General features: G+C 47.9%; 2 long non-coding RNA genes across 4 annotated transcripts in view; both read left to right on the top strand.

Annotated features, from left to right (window-relative positions):
- The window catches only part of LOC123481751, a 254,496-nt gene extending 253,661 nt beyond the window's left edge, over window positions 1-835 (top strand). For both annotated transcript variants that reach the window (XR_006657258.1, XR_006657257.1), the window contains exon 5: window positions 619-835. This is a non-coding gene — a long non-coding RNA (uncharacterized LOC123481751). The remainder of the gene's footprint in view (window positions 1-618) is intronic.
- A 752-nt stretch (window positions 836-1,587) lies between these two features.
- Window positions 1,588-13,458, top strand: LOC123481752. 2 transcript variants are annotated; one of them, XR_006657262.1, is made up of 7 exons: window positions 1,588-3,054; window positions 4,794-4,848; window positions 11,993-12,091; window positions 12,216-12,408; window positions 12,523-12,701; window positions 13,073-13,163; window positions 13,268-13,458. It is a non-coding gene; the product is annotated as an uncharacterized LOC123481752 (long non-coding RNA). The 2 variants fall into 2 exon arrangements; XR_006657261.1 differs by having other exon boundaries at window positions 12,523-13,163.
- The last annotated feature ends 3,888 nt before the right edge of the window (window positions 13,459-17,346 follow it).

The raw sequence follows: 17,346 nt of genomic DNA, 5'->3' as shown, positions 1-17,346 counted from the left end.
ATAGCAACATGTGCGCACTCCCTCAAATCATTTGGAGAAAACATCCTTTCTATTTTATTCAGCTTTGTTAAATTGTATTCTTCATACTATAAAATACTATAAAATAATGCCATGAAATTCTAAGCAAATCTTGTCTGCTAAATGAACTAGTGTAGCCCATAGCCATATGGTATAGCCAGATCAGGGCCTAACATAAGGACAACTCAGAGTATGCTATTCTCTTCTTCTGTAATATACTACATTTTCTACATATCATGTTTCTTTAGACCTGTCTAAAATAAATAATGTATTTATTGTGAAGGTGTAGGCTATATTACATGGATTTATTTGACTTTTTTAAATGTAGATGTTCCAAAGGTCTGCATCAGTGTCTTGTAGGCTATGTGTGGACGCCAGGAGATGCTAAATGTGTTTCTGTTAATTCACGGTCAATTACTGTCAATAACCGTGAGACCGGCAGTTATTTGCTTGACAATCACCAGCTGATGACCGCCACAGCCCTATCCACGCATTAACCCTATCCCTGATTAACCCTATATTATTTGTTGTTTTAGCCTGTCATTAGTGTAGCATTGCATTTTTGTCCACCAGTAGTTACTGTAGGTAGTTAGTAGTTAGAATGCAGGTATTTTCACTACATTAGTAGTTACAATGCAGGTCTAGTTACAATGTAGATATTTTCATTAATTAATAGTTAGAATGCAGGTTAGAAAGAGACTGTTATGTCATGCCTTGTTCAACGTTTACTCAAGGCCTTGCTTTGGTTAATTTTAATTTTTTTATCATCTATTTTTTACTTAACACTTATTTTTCTTAAAACGGCATTGTTGGTTAAGGTCTTGTAAGTAAGCATTTCACTGTAAGGTCTACACCTGTTGTATTCAGCGCATGTGACAAATACAATTTCATTTGATTTGATTTGATTTCAGCCTTGGAACTAGAAACACATAGGGACAAGCTGTTTCCTGTGGGGTCTTTGTGGCTGTGCTCTGTCTGCTTGATAGATGATATGGGAGTGGCTCTTATAGACCACATGGGGGTTCAAGGCATATTCATTCCCTCCAGAACCATCAACTGTTTTAGCCTCAACTTCCTCCCAACCCCATCTTCCAAAATACATGAAATCTTATCAAGTTAAAACATGTGTGTGTACAGTACTAGTCTGTACATTTCTTTGTGTTGGTTTTATTCACACATACTGATTGGTTGGATGCTTATTAAACCTATACTATACTGAGTGGGGCATGCATTTCGTTCTTCAGTGAAATGAAAAATAATTCAATATCTGGAGTGATCAGGCGCTGTAGTGAACAGTAGCTGTTAGACCACTCTAGGGGAAGGAAGTCAGGGAAAACCAGTTTTGTTGCAATCCCCAAACAGTTGTTTCCTTTCTGAGAATATATTTTTTTAACTACTCTTTAGTTTCAGTGCTTTTGATCATACTGTAAACTTTTAAAAAACATGCCGAAGTTTGAGTCTGTTATAGTAACCTATTATTATTATTGTATTATTGTATTATCATTATCATTATTATTATTATTATTATTATTATTATTATTATTATTATTATTATTATTATATGTTTAAGTGTTGTGTGCAGTATGTAAAGAATTGCTGTTTTTATAACATTTGTATTGAACCTTTATTTAACCAGGAAGACCCATTGAGGCCAGAAAAGGGAGACCTGGCCAAGAAGGCCAGCAGTACATACAAAAGAACACATAGAATTCCACAGCACAGCAAAAACATGACTCCCTCCAACCCAGTCTCTCATTTCGTATGTACTATATGTACAAATAAGCACAATGTTGTTATGTACTAATAGCACAAACTTATGGCGCATTGAACTCAATAACACCAGACATCTCTGATGCCACACCCCTTCTGAATCCCTTTAAACTCTGTTGTGGTATTAGTACAAATAAACATAACTGCTTATTTGGTTGAAAGTAGCTAGCTATTTTACAGTGAGCACATTGAAATACTTTTTAGCGAATTATTGAGGTAATTATTTCATGATTTTAAAGTGTCTGCCAGTGAGTGACGGACTGTGAAACTCAATCTCCTATGATTCCTTAGTATCGGAACTGACCGTTTTATCATTTGTACCAGAACTGACCGTTGTGGTCATTCTTATTATACCTGTGGTTGTGTTGAATACCACACCCAACTTAAAATAAACAATTATTCTGCACAGAATACATGACATATAACAGAATAAACTATTTTGCCTTTTAATTAGATCTTTGATGGCGTAGCTAGTTTATTTATGGCCTGTGTGTGTCCCATAGAAATATGATTACATCGCACATTTTAAACTGTAAACTGTCATTGTCTTTTTGGTGTCTGTATACCAATTGTGTAAATATGAATACACATCTAGTTCATACATAATAATACCAGCTTTGTTCACACCTGAGATGTTAGTGAATTAAAGCAGATAAATAACAAAAACATTGTAGAGTTAACTGTGGAGGCTTTGCCTTTTGCTTTTGCACAATATAACGCAGTTCCCACGATAATGAAAATCAACCATCCACAATGTATACCAATTTACTTCTATCATGTGTGAATCTACTATATATATATTTGATTGTGTCTCACAGTATATGATCACACATTTTGGTACTTTTTTTTCTAAGTTAACATACAATAATGTTTATGTTCAACCAAATAGAGAAATGAGCTTGATCAAAGAGCAGGATGCGGCACGGGTGGCATTTGAGGAGGCTCTTCGAGAAAGCTATCGCACAGCATTACAATTTCAATATTTAAGTGATATTTCTTCACATTTCCCCAGTATATTTTTAGGGAAGTTGAATTGTGGGTACATACCACAATGTTGTTGTGTTATAATTTTAATCACAGAGAGATTCCCATTCTATGTTTGATTTGAATAAATACTTTAGGATCAGAAGGAGCGAGCTGCAAAGCGACAGTCACCTGCTCCTGCCACTAGCCTTACCCCTGTCCAATGAATAGAGAGGGACAGCAGAGGCAACATCATTCACAATAGAACTGGACAAAAAAGGTCTAAGAAGACCTCAAGACATGGTAAGTGTTATGTACCTACAGTTGAAGTCGGAAGTTTACATACACCTTAGCTAAATACATTTACACTCTGTTTTTCATAATTCCTGACATTTAATCCTAGTAAAAATTCCCTGTCTTAGGTCAGTTTGGATCACCACTTTATTTTAAGAATGTGAAATGTCAGAATAATAGTAGAGAGAATGATTTATTTCAGCTTTAATTTATTTCATCACATTCCCAGTGGGTCAGAAGTTTACATACACTAAATTAGTATTTGGTAGCATTGCCTTTAAATTGTTTAACTTGGGTCAAACATTTCGGGAGCCTTCTACAAGCTTCCCACAATAAGTTGGGTGAATTTTGGCCCATTCCTCCTGACAGAGCTGGTGTAACTGAGTCAGGTTTGTAGGCCTCCTTGCTCGCCCACACTTTTTCAGTTCTGCACACATATTTTCTATAGGATTGAGGTCAGGGATTTGTGATGGCCACTCCAATACCTTGACTTTGTTGTCCTTAAGCCATTTTGCCACAACTTTGGAAGTATTTTTGGGGTCATTGTCCATTTGGAAGACCCATTTGCGACCAAGCTTTAACTTCCTGACTGATGTCTTGAGAAGTTGCTTCAATATATCCACATAATTTTCCTTCCTCATGATGCCATCTATTTTGTGAAGTGCACCAGTCCCTCCTGCAGCAAATAACCCCCACAGCATAATGCTGCCACCCCCGTGCTTCACGTTTGTGATGGTGTTCTTCGGCTTGCAAGCAACCCCCTTTTTCCTCCAAACATAACGATGGTCATTACGGCCAAACAGTTATATTTTTGTTTCATCAGACCAGAGGACTGATCTTTGTCCCCATGTGCAGTTGCAAACCGTAGTCTGGCTTTTTTATGGCGGTTTTGGAGCAGTGGCTTCTTCCTTGCTGAGCGGCCTTTCAGGTTATGTCGATATAGGACTCGTTTTACTGTGGATATTGACACTTTTGTACCTGTTTCCTCCAGCATCTTCACAAGGTCCTTTGCTGTTGTTTTGGGATTGATTTACACTTTTCGCACCAAAGTACGTTCATCTCTAGGAGACAGAACGCGTCTCCTTCCTGAGCGGTATGACGGCTGCGTGTTCCCATGGTGTTTATACTTGTGTACTATTGTTTGTACAGATGAACGTGGTACCTTCAGGCGTTTGGAAATTGCTCCCAAGGATGAACTAGACTTGTGGAGGTCAACAATTTTATTTCTGAGGTCTTGGCTGATTTCTTTTGATTTTCCCATGATGTCAAGCAAAGAGGCACTGAGTTTGAAGGTAGGCCTTGAAATACATCCACAGGTACACCTCCAATTGACTCAAATTATGTCAATTAGCCTATCAGAAGCTTCTAAAGCCATGACATAATTTTCTGGAATTTTCCAAGCTGTTTAAAGGCACAGTCAACTTAGTGACCCACTGGAATTGTGATACAGTGAATTATAAGTGAAATAATCTGTCTGTAAACAATTGTTGGAAAAATTACTTGTGTCATGCACAAAGTAGTTTCCTAACCGACTTGTCAAAACTATAGTTTGTTGACAAGAAATTTGTGGAGTGGTTGAAAAACAAGTTTTAATGACTCCAACCTAAGTGTATGGTAACTTCCGACTTCAACTGTATTTATTTGTGTGTTTGTTTACATGTAAAGTGTAACCATTTGTTCTAAATAGATAACATGCCAGTCCTGGCTGCCTCATGTTCATTGTATATTATTGTCATCAAACGTCACAGCGGAGGACATGGACCTTACCGGAACAGGTGACCATATTGCAGCTAATGGCGGGGGGTGAGTACCGCCTTAAATAGAGCTTGACCCTGGGGTATCTGACCCTTAAACAGGGTTTCCCACCCCTCTCCACTGGTCCCCCCCAGAAGTTTCAAATGTTTGTTTTAACCCCAAATTGCCACACCTGATTTAATTAGTCAAAGGCTTGATGATTAGTTGACTAATTGAACCATGTCTGCCAGTTAAGGGTTAAACGTCTGGAGGGGCAGAGGAGAGGTTTGGGAAACCCTGCCCTAAAGGAACCCGAAGGGATATGCCAAGAGTGAGATCTCCCTTGGGGGATTTCGTAATAGACTTATCAAGGCTAGGATCGTTACACTACTCCCTCGGTTCAGAAAACACAAGCTGTGCTTCTCCATCACAAATCCCTCACGCCTTAACAGGACATGCTTTTGACCCTCATACACTATCCTACTTCTGCTCATCAGAGTAGCAAATGGTAGGAGGGGGTTTTGACCTGAGGTAGGCTTGAAGCCAGGTCGCTTGACCCTAAGGAAATCACGCTACACACAACAACACCAAGAGAGTAAAGGCCTCATCAAGGCTAGCGTCTGTCACGGTGTCGGCCGAGGCTGCTCCTCCTCCTTGTTCGGGCAGGCTTCGGCGGTCGTCGTCCCCGGAGTACTAGCTGCCACCGTTCGATGTTTCATGTTTGTTTGGTTTTGTCTGTTTGTACACCTGTCCCTTGTTAGTGTTTGATTTGGTTGCCTATTTAGTTTTCGTGTGTGGGGGCAGGTGTTATGTGGTATTGTTTATTGTCTAGCTGTTGCTCTGTTAGTACTCTCGTGTTTATTGTTTTGTCCGAGAGTCCGCACTGTGTGCGCTTTATTCATTTTTACGCACTGTGTGTGTTGTGCGTAATTTTGCATTTTGCTTCCCGGTTGGGTTGGCTGTTCGCCTGTTTGGTGCTGCCGATTTGTCTACTAAAGTCTGTTGACGAACGCCCGTGTTTCCTGCGCTTGATTTCCTCACCACATCCACACTCAGCTACTGACAGAATACCACATACTCATGGAGTCAGCAGGAGCGCCCGCGCCGACAGACGTCATGGAGGACCGTCTTCGTGGACAGGAGGACCGGATTAACCAGATCGGTCACGCCTTGGATCGGGTGATGAACACTCTCCACCGATGGGAAAGCAGCGGGGTACCCACGCCCCCACCTACCGGACCATCCCCATCGGTCAGTCCTCCTGTCCACATTCCGGAACCCAGTGGGATTCGGCTCTCGCTCCCGAGGGCGTACGACGGCTCCGCTGCCGGGTGTCAAGGGTTCCTGCTACAGGTGGAGCTCTACCTCGCCACCGTACACCCGGCGCCCTCGGGACACGAGAGCGTCTCCGCCCTCATCTCCTGTCTCACCGGCAAGGCGTTGGAGTGGGCCAACGCCGAATGGAGGAGAATGGACGCCGCTACCATCACCTATGCGGAGTTCTCCCGCCGCTTCCGGGCCGTGTTCGACCATCCACCAGAAGGGAAGGCGGCGGGGGAGCGTCTGTTCTTCCTCCGACAGGGGATTAGGAGCGCACAGGATTTTGCCCTGGAGTTCCGGACTCTAGCGGCAGATGCAGGGTGGAATGAGCGGGCCCTCATAGACCACTTCCGTTGTAGCCTTCGGGAGGACGTCCAAAGAGAGTTGGCGTGCAGGGATACCATGTTGACGTTTGACCAACTAGTCGACATGGCCATTCGGTTGGACACCCTGCTCGCCACCCGTGGACGTCCCGGATGGGGGTCCCCCTTTCACCCTCCAGCACCTCCGAGCCGAGCCCTATGGAGCTCGGAGGTGCTGGCGCTAGAGAAAGGAGGAGTAGGAACCCGAGGGGGGCCGTCCCCTGCACCAACTGTGGCCGTGGAGGGCACACCGCGGCTAGGTGTTGGGGAAGGTCCCCCGGTGGGGGTGAAGGCAGGCCACGCATTGGGGAGTCCTCCCAGGTGAGTAGGCGCCCTACTTACCCAGAGCTTTCTGTCGTTCACATAACCTTGCCTGTTTGTTTTCCACAGGTAGCACCTCGTTCCCAGCATAAGGCGCTAGTCGATTCAGGCGCAGCTGGGAACTTTGTAGATCGCCAGTTCTGTGTAGAATTAGGGATTCCTCTCCTTCCCGTTGATAAGCCTTTCCCGGTACATGCCCTAGATAGCCGTCCGTTAGGATCTGGGTTGATTAGGGAGGTCACAGCGCCCCTTAAGATGGTGATGCAGGGGGGTCATGAGGAGACGATTCAGCTCTATCTGATTGACTCTCCTGCGTATCCGGTGGTGCTGGGGCTTCCCTGGTTGATTACCCATGACCCTACTATATCGTGGCGAGAGAAAGCTCTTAAAGGGTGGTCTGCTCAGTGTGAGGGGCTGTGTCTGGGTGTTTCCATAGGGGCGACCTCGGTGGAAAGTCCGAATCTAATGCCTGCACTGCATATTCCCCCAGTATGAGGATTTGACACTGGTGTTTAGTAAGACTAGGGCGGCGCAGCTGCCGCCTCATAGACAGGGGGATTGTGCGATTGATCTCCAGTTAGGAGCAGCCCTCCCGCGAGCCATGTGTATCCCTTGTCTCAAGAGGAGAGGAAGGCGATGGAAACTTACATCGCCGAGTCTCTGAGACAGGGATACATACGGGCCTCCACTTCACCCGCTTCCTCAAGCTTCTTTTTTGTGAAGAAAAAGGATGGAGGTCTGCGCCCGTGTATTGATTACCGCGGTCTCAATCAGATTACGGTGAAGTACAGCTATCCACTTCCTCTGATTGCGACTATGACGGAATCATTACACGGTGCTCAGTTCTTCACAAAATTGGATCTCAGGAGTGCATATAACTTGGTGCGCATTAGAGAGGGCGATGAATGGAAGACAGCGTTTAGCACAACCTCCGGTCATTACGAGTATCTCGTCATGCCATATGGGTTAATGAATGCTCCCTCAGTCTTCCAATCCTTCGTCGATGAGATTTTCCGGGACATGCAGGGGCAGGGAGTAGTCGTGTACATAGACGATATTCTGGTGTACAGTTCTACCCGAGCAGAGCATGTAGCCCTGGTGCGCCGAGTGTTGAGGAGACTGTTGGAGCATGACCTATATGTCAAGGCAGAGAAATGTCTGTTCTTTCAGAAGTCGGTCTCCTTTTTGGGTTATCAGTTGTCTGCGTCAGGGGTGAAGATGGAGGTTGACCGGGTGTCAGCCGTGCGTAATTGGCAAACCCCAACCACTGTGAAAGAGGTGCAACAGTTCTTGGGTTTTGCGAATTACTACCGGAGGTTTATCCGGGGGTTTTGGACAGGTGGCAGCTCCCATAACGTCTCTGTTGAAGGGGGGTCCGTGCGCTTGCGGTGGTCAGCTGAGGCGGACAGGGCTTTTGGGAGACTGAAGGACCTGTTTACCTCGGGCGCCGGTGTTGGCGCATCCGGATCCCGCTTTACCATTCCAGGTAGAGGTAGACGCGTCAGAGGCCGGTATTGGGGCCGTTCTCTCACAACGGTCTGGCACACCACCTAAACTCCGCCCCTGTGCTTTTTATTCTAAGAAGCTCAGTCCGGCGGAGCGGAATTATGACGTAGGGGACAGGGAGCTGTTAGCCGTGGTACAGGCCCTAAAGGTGTGGAGGCATTGGCTTGAGGGGGCTCAACACCCTTTCCTCATTTTGACAGACCACCGTAACCTGGAATACATCCGGGCAGCTAGGAGACTGAATCCTCGCCAGGCCCGCTGGACTATGTTTCTAGCCCGGTTTGTGTTTAAAATCACTTACATCCCTGGGTCCCAGAACGGGAAGGCAGATGCCCTGTCTCGGCGGTATGACACGGAGGAGAGGTCCGTTGAGCCCACTCCCATACTACCAAAGTCTTGTCTGGTTGCACCGGTGGTATGGGAGGTCGATGCAGAGATCGAGCGGGCGTTACGCACCGACCCAAGTCCTCCACAGTGTCCAGTGGGTCGGACGTACGTTCCGCTCGAGGTACGCGATCGCCTCATTTATTGGGCTCATACGTCCCCCCTCCTCTGGACATCCAGGTATCGGCCGGACAGTTCACTGCCTTAGCACTAAGTACTGGTGGCCAACGTTAGCCAGGGATGTGAGGATTTATGTCTCCTCCTGTTCGGTGTGTGCCCAGTGTAAGGCGCCCAGACATTTGCCCAGGGGTAAGCTACAACCCCTGCCCGTTCCACAACGACCCTGGTCCCACCTCTCGGTGGATTTTGTTACCGACCTTCCCCCCTCACAGGGGAATACTACCATCCTGGTCGTTGTGGATCGGTTCTCGAAGGCCTGTCGTCTCCTTCCCATGCCGGGTCTCCCTACTGCCCTACAGACCGCTGAGGCTCTGTTTACCCATGTCTTCCGGCATTACGGGGTACCCGAGGATATAGTGTCTGATCGAGGCCCCCAGTTCACCTCCAGAGTGTGGAGAGCGTTTATGGAACGGTTGGGGGTTTCGGTGAGCCTCACCTCGGGTTACCACCCGGAGAGTAATGGGCAGGTTGAACGTGTCAACCAGGATGTGGGTAGGTTTCTGAGGTCTTATTGCCAGGGCCGGCCGGAGGAGTGGGCGAGATACGTTCCGTGGGCCGAGATGGCACAGAACTCTCTCCGCCACTCCTCCACCCAACTAACCCCTTTCCAGTGTGTGTTAGGGTACCAGCCGTTTCTGGCACCTTGGCACGAGAGCCAGATCGAGGCCCCTGCGGTGGATGAGTGGGTGCGGCGCTCGGAGGAGACATGGAACGCTGCCCACGTTCATCTGCAGCGGGCCATCCGTCGGCATAAGACGAGCGCCGATCTCCACCGCAGTGAGGGGCCTGTGTACGCACCTGGAGATCGAGTCTGGCTCTCGACCAGGAACCTGCCCCTCCGCCTGCCCTGCCGGAAGCTGGGTCGGCAGTTTGTGGGGCCATTCAAAGTCCTGAGGAGGTTGAACGAGGTGTGTTACAGGTTAGAACTGCCTATTGATTACAGGAATATTAACCCCTCGTTCCATGTGTCTCTCCTCAGGCCGGTGGTAGCTGGTACACTCCAGGACTATGAGATAGAAGAGACTCCTCCGCCCCCGTTGGACATCGAGGGGCTCCGCGCTACACTGTGAGGTCCATCCTTGATTCGAGACGCCGGATGGTGGGTCTCCAATATCTCGTGGAGTGGGAGGGGTACGGCCCGGAGGAGCGGTGCTGGGTGCCGAGGAGGGACATATTAGACCTGTCCCTGCTGACCCGAGTTCCATCGGGGTCATCCTACGCGCCCTGCTCCGCGTCGTCCTGGTCGTCCCCGAGGCCGGGATCGGCGCACGGCTGGAGCCGCGCGTCAAGGGGGGGGTACTGTCACGGTTTCGGCCGAGGCTGCTCCTCCTCCTTGTTCGGGCAGGCTTCGGCGGTCGTCGTCCCCGGAGTACTAGCTGCCACCGTTCGATGTTTCATGTTTGTTTGGTTTTGTCTGTTTGTACACCTGTCCCTTGTTAGTGTTTGATTTGGTTGCCTATTTAGTTTTCGTGTGTGGGGGCAGGTGTTATGTGGTATTGTTTATTGTCTAGCTGTTGCTCTGTTAGTACTCTCGTGTTTATTGTTTTGTCCGAGAGTCCGCACTGTGTGCGCTTTATTCATTTTTACGCATGTGTTGTGCGTAATTTTGCATTTTGCTTCCCGGTTGGGTTGGCTGTTCGCCTGTTTGGTGCTGCCGATTTGTCTACTAAAGTCTGTTGACGAACACCCGTGTTTCCTGCGCTTGATTTCCTCACCACATCCACACTCAGCTACTGACAGCGTCATTCAACTTGTCAGTCAGCATGACTACCTTGTTAGGACATTTCCAACTAGTACTAAATGTAGTAGCAATATATTGACCAATTTTAGCTGGCTCACTGGCTTTCATTTCAATGTGGGATAAAATTTAAAGTGGTGCTATAAAACTTTCAAATCCTCTGACCGATTGACTGTAACCTAAGCCTCTGTCTTGCAGGCATGAACTCTTCGGTTGCATGTGTTGAAAATAGATCCAAAATGTTATATTACTCACAAAATAAGAAGAACCACTGCTAATGTACATTAAAACCACATAGTTATGCACATGTAATTGAATGACATATACATTACCAGTCAAAAGTTTGGACACACCTGTTCATTCAAGGGTTTTTCTTTATTTTTACTATTTTTTACATTGTAGAATAATAGTGAAGACATCAAAACTATGCAATAACACATATGGAATCATGTAGTAACCAAACAATTGTTAAAAAACTTAAATAGCCTCCCTTTGCCTTGATGACAGCTTTGCACACTCTTGGCATTCTCTCAACCAGCTTCATGAGGTAGTCACCTTGAATGCATTTCAGTTAACATGTGTGCCTTCTTAAAAGTTAATTTGTGGAATTTATTTAATGCGTTTGAGCCAATCAGTTGTGTTGTGAGAAGGTATGGGTGGTATACAGAATATTGCCCTATTTGGTAAAAAAACAAGTACATGTTATGGCAAGGACAGCTCAAATAAGCAAAGAGAAACGACAGTCCATCATTACTTTAAGACATGAAGGTCAGTCAATCTGGAAAATTTCAAGAATCTTGAACGTTTATTCATGTGCAGTCACAAAAACTAGTATGCACTATGATGAAACTGGCTCACATGAGGACCACCACAGGAAAGGAAGGCCCAGAGTTACCTTTGCTGCAGAGGATAAGTTATTTGGAGTTAACTGCACCTCAGATTGCAGCCCAAATAAATGCTTCACAGAGTTCAAGTCACAGACACATCTCAACATCAACTGCTCAGAGGAGACTGTGTGAATCAGGCCTTCATGGTCGAATTGCTGCAAAGAAACCACTACTAAAGGACACCAATAATAAGAAGATACTTGCTTGGGCCATCTGTCCTTTGGTCTGATGAGTCCAAATTTGAGATTTTTGGTTCCAACAGCCGTGTTTTTGTGAGACGCAGAGTAGGTGAATGGACGATCTCCGCATGTGTGGTTCACTACATCAAGCATGGAGGAGGAGATGTTATGGTGTGGGGGTGCTTTGCTGGTGACACTGTCTGTGATTTATTTAGAATTCAAGGCACACTTAACCAGCATGGCTACCACAATATTCTGCAGCGATGATAGTATTTACAGTCCAAATATATAGAACAGTTTATTTGTGATTCTTTGGTGTCACATTTTGGTTTCTAGTTTGTCTTTTGCCGATGGCTGTGCCACAGCTGTGTGGATGTGCCCCCAGCGCCCTGACAGTGACAAGTGGCAAGCAGGTCATCCTGATTGGAATAAATGGTATGTGGTTTTTAAGGACTTTACTTTTATTCATGTTTTTAAAGAATGTAATGAATTACTTCCTAATAATTACTCCTGACTCAGGGCACTACAACCTGCCCCTTCCTGCTCTTAATTGCTCCAGGTGTCTGAGACATTGGACAGTGGGGCTGGACAAACTTGCAAAGAGTGGCTACTGGCCAGCCACCGTGACTCACCAGACCATCTTCACAGTGGGCCTCTTCAAATCCTTTGAAGACATGAAGGTGTTGGCCCCAGGATGCTCCCGTCAAGCCTTTGTGGGAATGCTTAACGGAAGAACACATCACATTGCCAGGGTAAGTGTGTATATACTAATCAAATGATAATTTGAATGAATTAGTGGTTAATATTTGTCCCTAATATAAAAATTGCCACTTACTTATATCTCTGTTTGTTTTGCATGTTATTAGAGTGGAAAGATATGTGGCGATACATTCCAGAAGGCATTCCTCGATTGGACGTACGGGTGGTTTAAAATAGACAAGCTTTGTGGAAGCGATCTCCTCCATTGTCCTGCCTGCTCACATGAGATGCATGCTATATCAGTGGATGGGAATCGCAAGCAATACCACTTCAGGAAAGCCTCAGGGTTTGTACTACCTTCTAATGTGTTGATGTTTTGTTCAGGGTATAATTATAACTTCGTAAAGCACATGCTGGTCTTATTTTTGTTATGAAGTATATGTGTGTGATGTTATATTGCAGTTGGTCTTCTTTTTAGAAGAAGATTAATTGTCAACTAGAAGGTCATTTTCCATGAAGGAAAATTGTGGGACAGTGATTTGTCTTTGTGCTTTATCCAAATCCCTCTGAGACACACACAGAGAGGTTGGAGCCACACGGTCTGATGTCTGGGATTTGAACCAGCAACCCACCTCTCTAGGATACTTGCCATACCTTGGTGGTTTGGTTTTATGTATAATATTTTGATGTAATCTTGCAGTCTGACTCTCCATTTAGTGTTGAGTAGGGCTTCTATGATGGTGTCTTCCTGGCGAAAGACGATGATGGGTCATCCTTCGTCAAACATGTCCATACAAAGACCAATCATGTAATTATTCTCAAAGTTTCTAGAATATAGCTTAATGTCACCCAGTTTAGAACTTGTTTCTTTTAAGTTAATCTCTGCACTTCACTGTGATTTTCATGTTGTAGACGCCAGACAAAGGAGTGTGTGGCACGTCAGAGTGGACAGTGGCCAAAGAGACGTCAGAAAAATCATCTGCCAAAGTAGATGAGGACCTTGAGATTACCGACACGGCGTGCTCCTCAAGGCCCTCAAGATGTACAGAGGCCAGATACAGTGGCTTGCGAAAGTATTCACTCCCATTGGCATTTTTCCTATTTTGTTGCTGTCACGGTTTCGGCCGAGGCTGCTCCTCCTCCTTGTTCGGGCAGGCTTCGGCGGTCATCGTCTCCGGAGTACTAGCTACCACCGTTCTTTGTTTTCGATGTTTGTTTGGTTTGGTCTGTTTGGTACACCTGTTCATGTTTAGTGTTGATTATGTGTCCTATAACTTCTCGTTGTTTCTGTCATGTGTTGTGTGTAATTGGTTTCACCTGTCTGTTGGTGCTGTTCACTTTTTGCCAGTCACTAGTGTTACCGTCGCACTGTTGTTTTCGTGCGCAGTCGGTTTTGTGTTTTACGCACTGTTGCGTATTTTTCGCCTCCGGGTTGGTTAGACCCGTTTGTTATTTTGTCTTTTCAAGTAAAGACTGGTTTGACTTAGCTCCTGTGTCCTGCACTTGATTCCGCACCACATCCGCATCAGTTACCCTGACAGAATTACACACCTTCCCATGGAGTCAGCAGGAGCAACAGCAGCGCCTGAGTCGTTGGAGGAGCGCGTCCGCAGCCAGGATGATCAGATCCATCGACTTGGGACCGCTCTACAGGACGTCATCAACACCTTACACCGATGGGAGTCCAGAGGGGTACCCACACCCCCACCTATCACACCATCACCATCGGTCGGTCCGCCCGTCCAAGGTCCGGAACCCAGTGGGATTCGGCTTTCGCTCCTGAGGGCGTATGACGGCACGGCTGCCGGGTGTCAGGGGTTCCTCCTGCAGGTGGAGCTCTACCTGGCCACTGTACACCCGGTGCCCTCGGGACACGAGAGCGTTTAAGCCCTCATCTCCTGTCTCACAGGCAAGGCGTTGGAATGGGCCAACGCCGAATGGAGGAGGATAGACGCCACCACCATCTCCTATGCGGAGTTCTCCCGTCGCTTCAGGGCCGTGTTCGACCATCCACCTGAGGGGAAAGCGGCGGGGGAGCGTCTATTCTACCTCCGACAGGGGAGGAGGAGCGCACAGGAGTTCGCACTGGAGTTCCGGACTCTAGCGGCAGATGCAGGGTGGAATGAACGGGCCCTCATCGATCACTTTCGATGTAGTCTACGGGAGGACGTCCAACGTGAGTTGGCTTGCAGGGACACCAACCTCACGTTCGACCAGTTGGTCGACATGTCCATCCGTCTTGACACCCTGCTGGCCACCCGTGGACGTCCCGAGTGGGGTCCGTCCATTCCATCCTCCAGCACCTCCGAGCCGAGCCCTATGGAGCTCGGGGGTGCTGGCGCTAGAGAGAGGAGGAGAAGGAGCCCGAGGGAGGCTGTCCCCTGCACCAATTGTGGCCGTGGAGGGCACACTGTGGCCAGGTGCTGGGGAGGGTCTCCAGGAGGAGGGGACAACCGGCCACGCACTGGGGAGCCATCCCAGGTGAGTAGACGCCCCACTTACCCAGAGCTCTCTGTTGTGCATTTTTGTATACCTGTAAGTTTTCCACAGGTTGCACCTCATTCCCAGCATAAGGCGCTAGTAGATTCAGGCGCAGCTGGGAATTTTGTTGATCGGAAATTTTGTTTAGATTTAGGGATTCCCCTCCTTCCTGTTGACGCTCCATTTCCCGTTCATGCATTAGATAGCCGCCCGTTGGGTTCGGGGTTGATTAGGGAGGTCACAGCACCACTTAAGATGTGTACGCAGGGGGGTCATGAGGAGACTATTCAGCTATATCTGATCGACTCTCCTGCGTACCCGGTGGTGCTGGGTATTCCCTGGTTAAGTACCCATAACCCTTCCATTTCGTGGCAACAGAGGGCTCTCAAGGAGTGGTCTGCTCAGTGTGAGGGGCGATGTCTGGGTGTTTCCGTGGGGGCAACCTCGGTGGAAAGTCCAAACCAAGTGCCCGCAATGCACATTCCTCCTGAATATGGGGATTTGGCACTTGTGTTCAGTAAATCGAGGGCGACGCAGTTGCCTCCTCACAGACAGGGGGATTGTGCGATAGACCTCCAGGCAGGAGCGGCGCTCCCACGGAGCCACGTGTATCCTTTGTCTCAAGAGGAGAAAAGGGCTATGGAGACTTACATAGCCGAATCTTTGAGACAAGGATACATACGGCCCTCCACTTCCCCTGCGTCCTCAAGCTTCTTTTTTGTGAAGAAAAAGGATGGAGGGTTGCGCCCGTGCATTGATTACCGTGGTCTCAATCAGATTACTGTGAAATACAGTTATCCACTCCCTCTGATTGCGACAATGACGGAATCATTGCACGGAGCGCGTTTCTTCACAAAACTGGATCTCAGGAGCGCATATAACTTGGTGCGCATTAGGGAGGGCGATGAATGGAAAACAGCCTTTAGTACCACCTCGGGTCATTACGAGTATCTCGTCATGCCATACGGGTTGATGAATGCTCCTTCAGTCTTCCAATCCTTTGTGGATGAGATCTTCCGGGACATGCAGGGGCAAGGGGTGGTCGTGTACATTGATGACATTCTGGTGTACTCTTCTACCCGAGCCGAGCATGTAGCCCTGGTGCGTCGAGTGTTGAGGAGGCTGTTGGAGCACGACCTGTATGTCAAGGCAGAGAAATGTCCGTTTTTCCAGGAGTCGGTCTCCTTTTTGGGTTATCGGTTGTCCGCGTCAGGGGTGAAGATGGAGGTGGACCGTGTGTCAGCCGTGCGTAATTGGCAAACCCCAACCACTGTTAAAGAGGTGCAGCAGTTCTTGGGCTTTGCGAATTACTACCGGAGGTTTATCCGGGGTTTTGGACAGGTGGCAGCTCCCATCACGTCTCTTCTGAAGGGGGGTCCGGTGCGCTTTGCAGTGGTCAGCTGAGGCGGACAAGGCTTTTGGGAAACTGAAGGGCCTGTTTACTTCGGCCCGGTGCTGGCGCATCCGGATCCCGCCTTACCATTTCAGGTAGAGGTGGACGCGTCTGAGGCCGGTATAGGGGCCGTTCTATCTCAACGGTCCGGCACGCCACCTAAACTCCACCCCTGTGCTTTTTACTCTAAAAAGCTCAGCCCGGCGGAGCGAAATTATGACGTAGGGGACAGGGAGCTGTTAGCCGTGGTACAGGCCCTGAAGGTGTGGAGGCATTGGCTTGAGGGGGCTCAACACCCTTTCCTCATTTTGACTGACCATCGGAACCTGGAGTACATCCGGGCAGCTAGGAGACTGAACCCTCGCCAGGCTCGGTGGAACATGTTTCTAGCCAGGTTCGTATTTAAAATCACATACATCCCTGGGTCCCAGAACGGTAAGGCAGACGCCCTGTCCCGGCGGTATGACACAGAGGAGAGGTCCGTTGAGCCCACTTCCAAACTATCGGAGTCTTGTCTAGTGGCACAGGTTGTGTGGGAGGTCGATGCTGAAATCGAGCGGGCGTTGCGTACCGACCCTAGCCCTCCACGGTGTCCTGTGGGTCGGACGTACGTTCCGCTCGAGGTTCGGGATCGACTCATTTATTGGGCTCACACGTCACCCTCCTCTGGACATCCTGGTATTGGCCGGACAGTGCACTGTCTTAGTGCTAAGTACTGGTGGCCCACGTTAGCCAGGGATGTGAGGGTTTATGTCTCCTCCTGCTCGGTGTGCGCCCAGTGTAAGGCGCCTAGACATCTGCCTAGGGGTAAATTACAACCCCTGCCCGTTCCACAACGACCATGGTCTCACCTCTCGGTGGACTTCATCACTGACCTTCCCCCCTCGCAGGGGAATACCACTATACTGGTTGTTGTGGACCGGTTCTCTAAGGCCTGTCGTTTGCTCCCTATGCCGGGCCTTCCTACTGCCCTACAGACCGCCGAGGCTCTATTCACCCACGTTTTCTGGCACTACGGGGTACCCAAGGATATTGTGTCTGGTCGAGGTCCCCAGTTCACATCCAGAGTCTGGAAAGCATTTATGGAGCGTTTGGGGGTCTCGTGAGCCTTACCTCA

Source organism: Coregonus clupeaformis, chromosome 23 (assembly GCF_020615455.1).
Source record: "Coregonus clupeaformis isolate EN_2021a chromosome 23, ASM2061545v1, whole genome shotgun sequence".
Lineage (NCBI taxonomy): Eukaryota > Metazoa > Chordata > Actinopteri > Salmoniformes > Salmonidae > Coregonus > Coregonus clupeaformis.
Note: the sequence above shows the minus strand (reverse complement) of the source record. Positions and strands in the feature narration are given on the sequence as shown.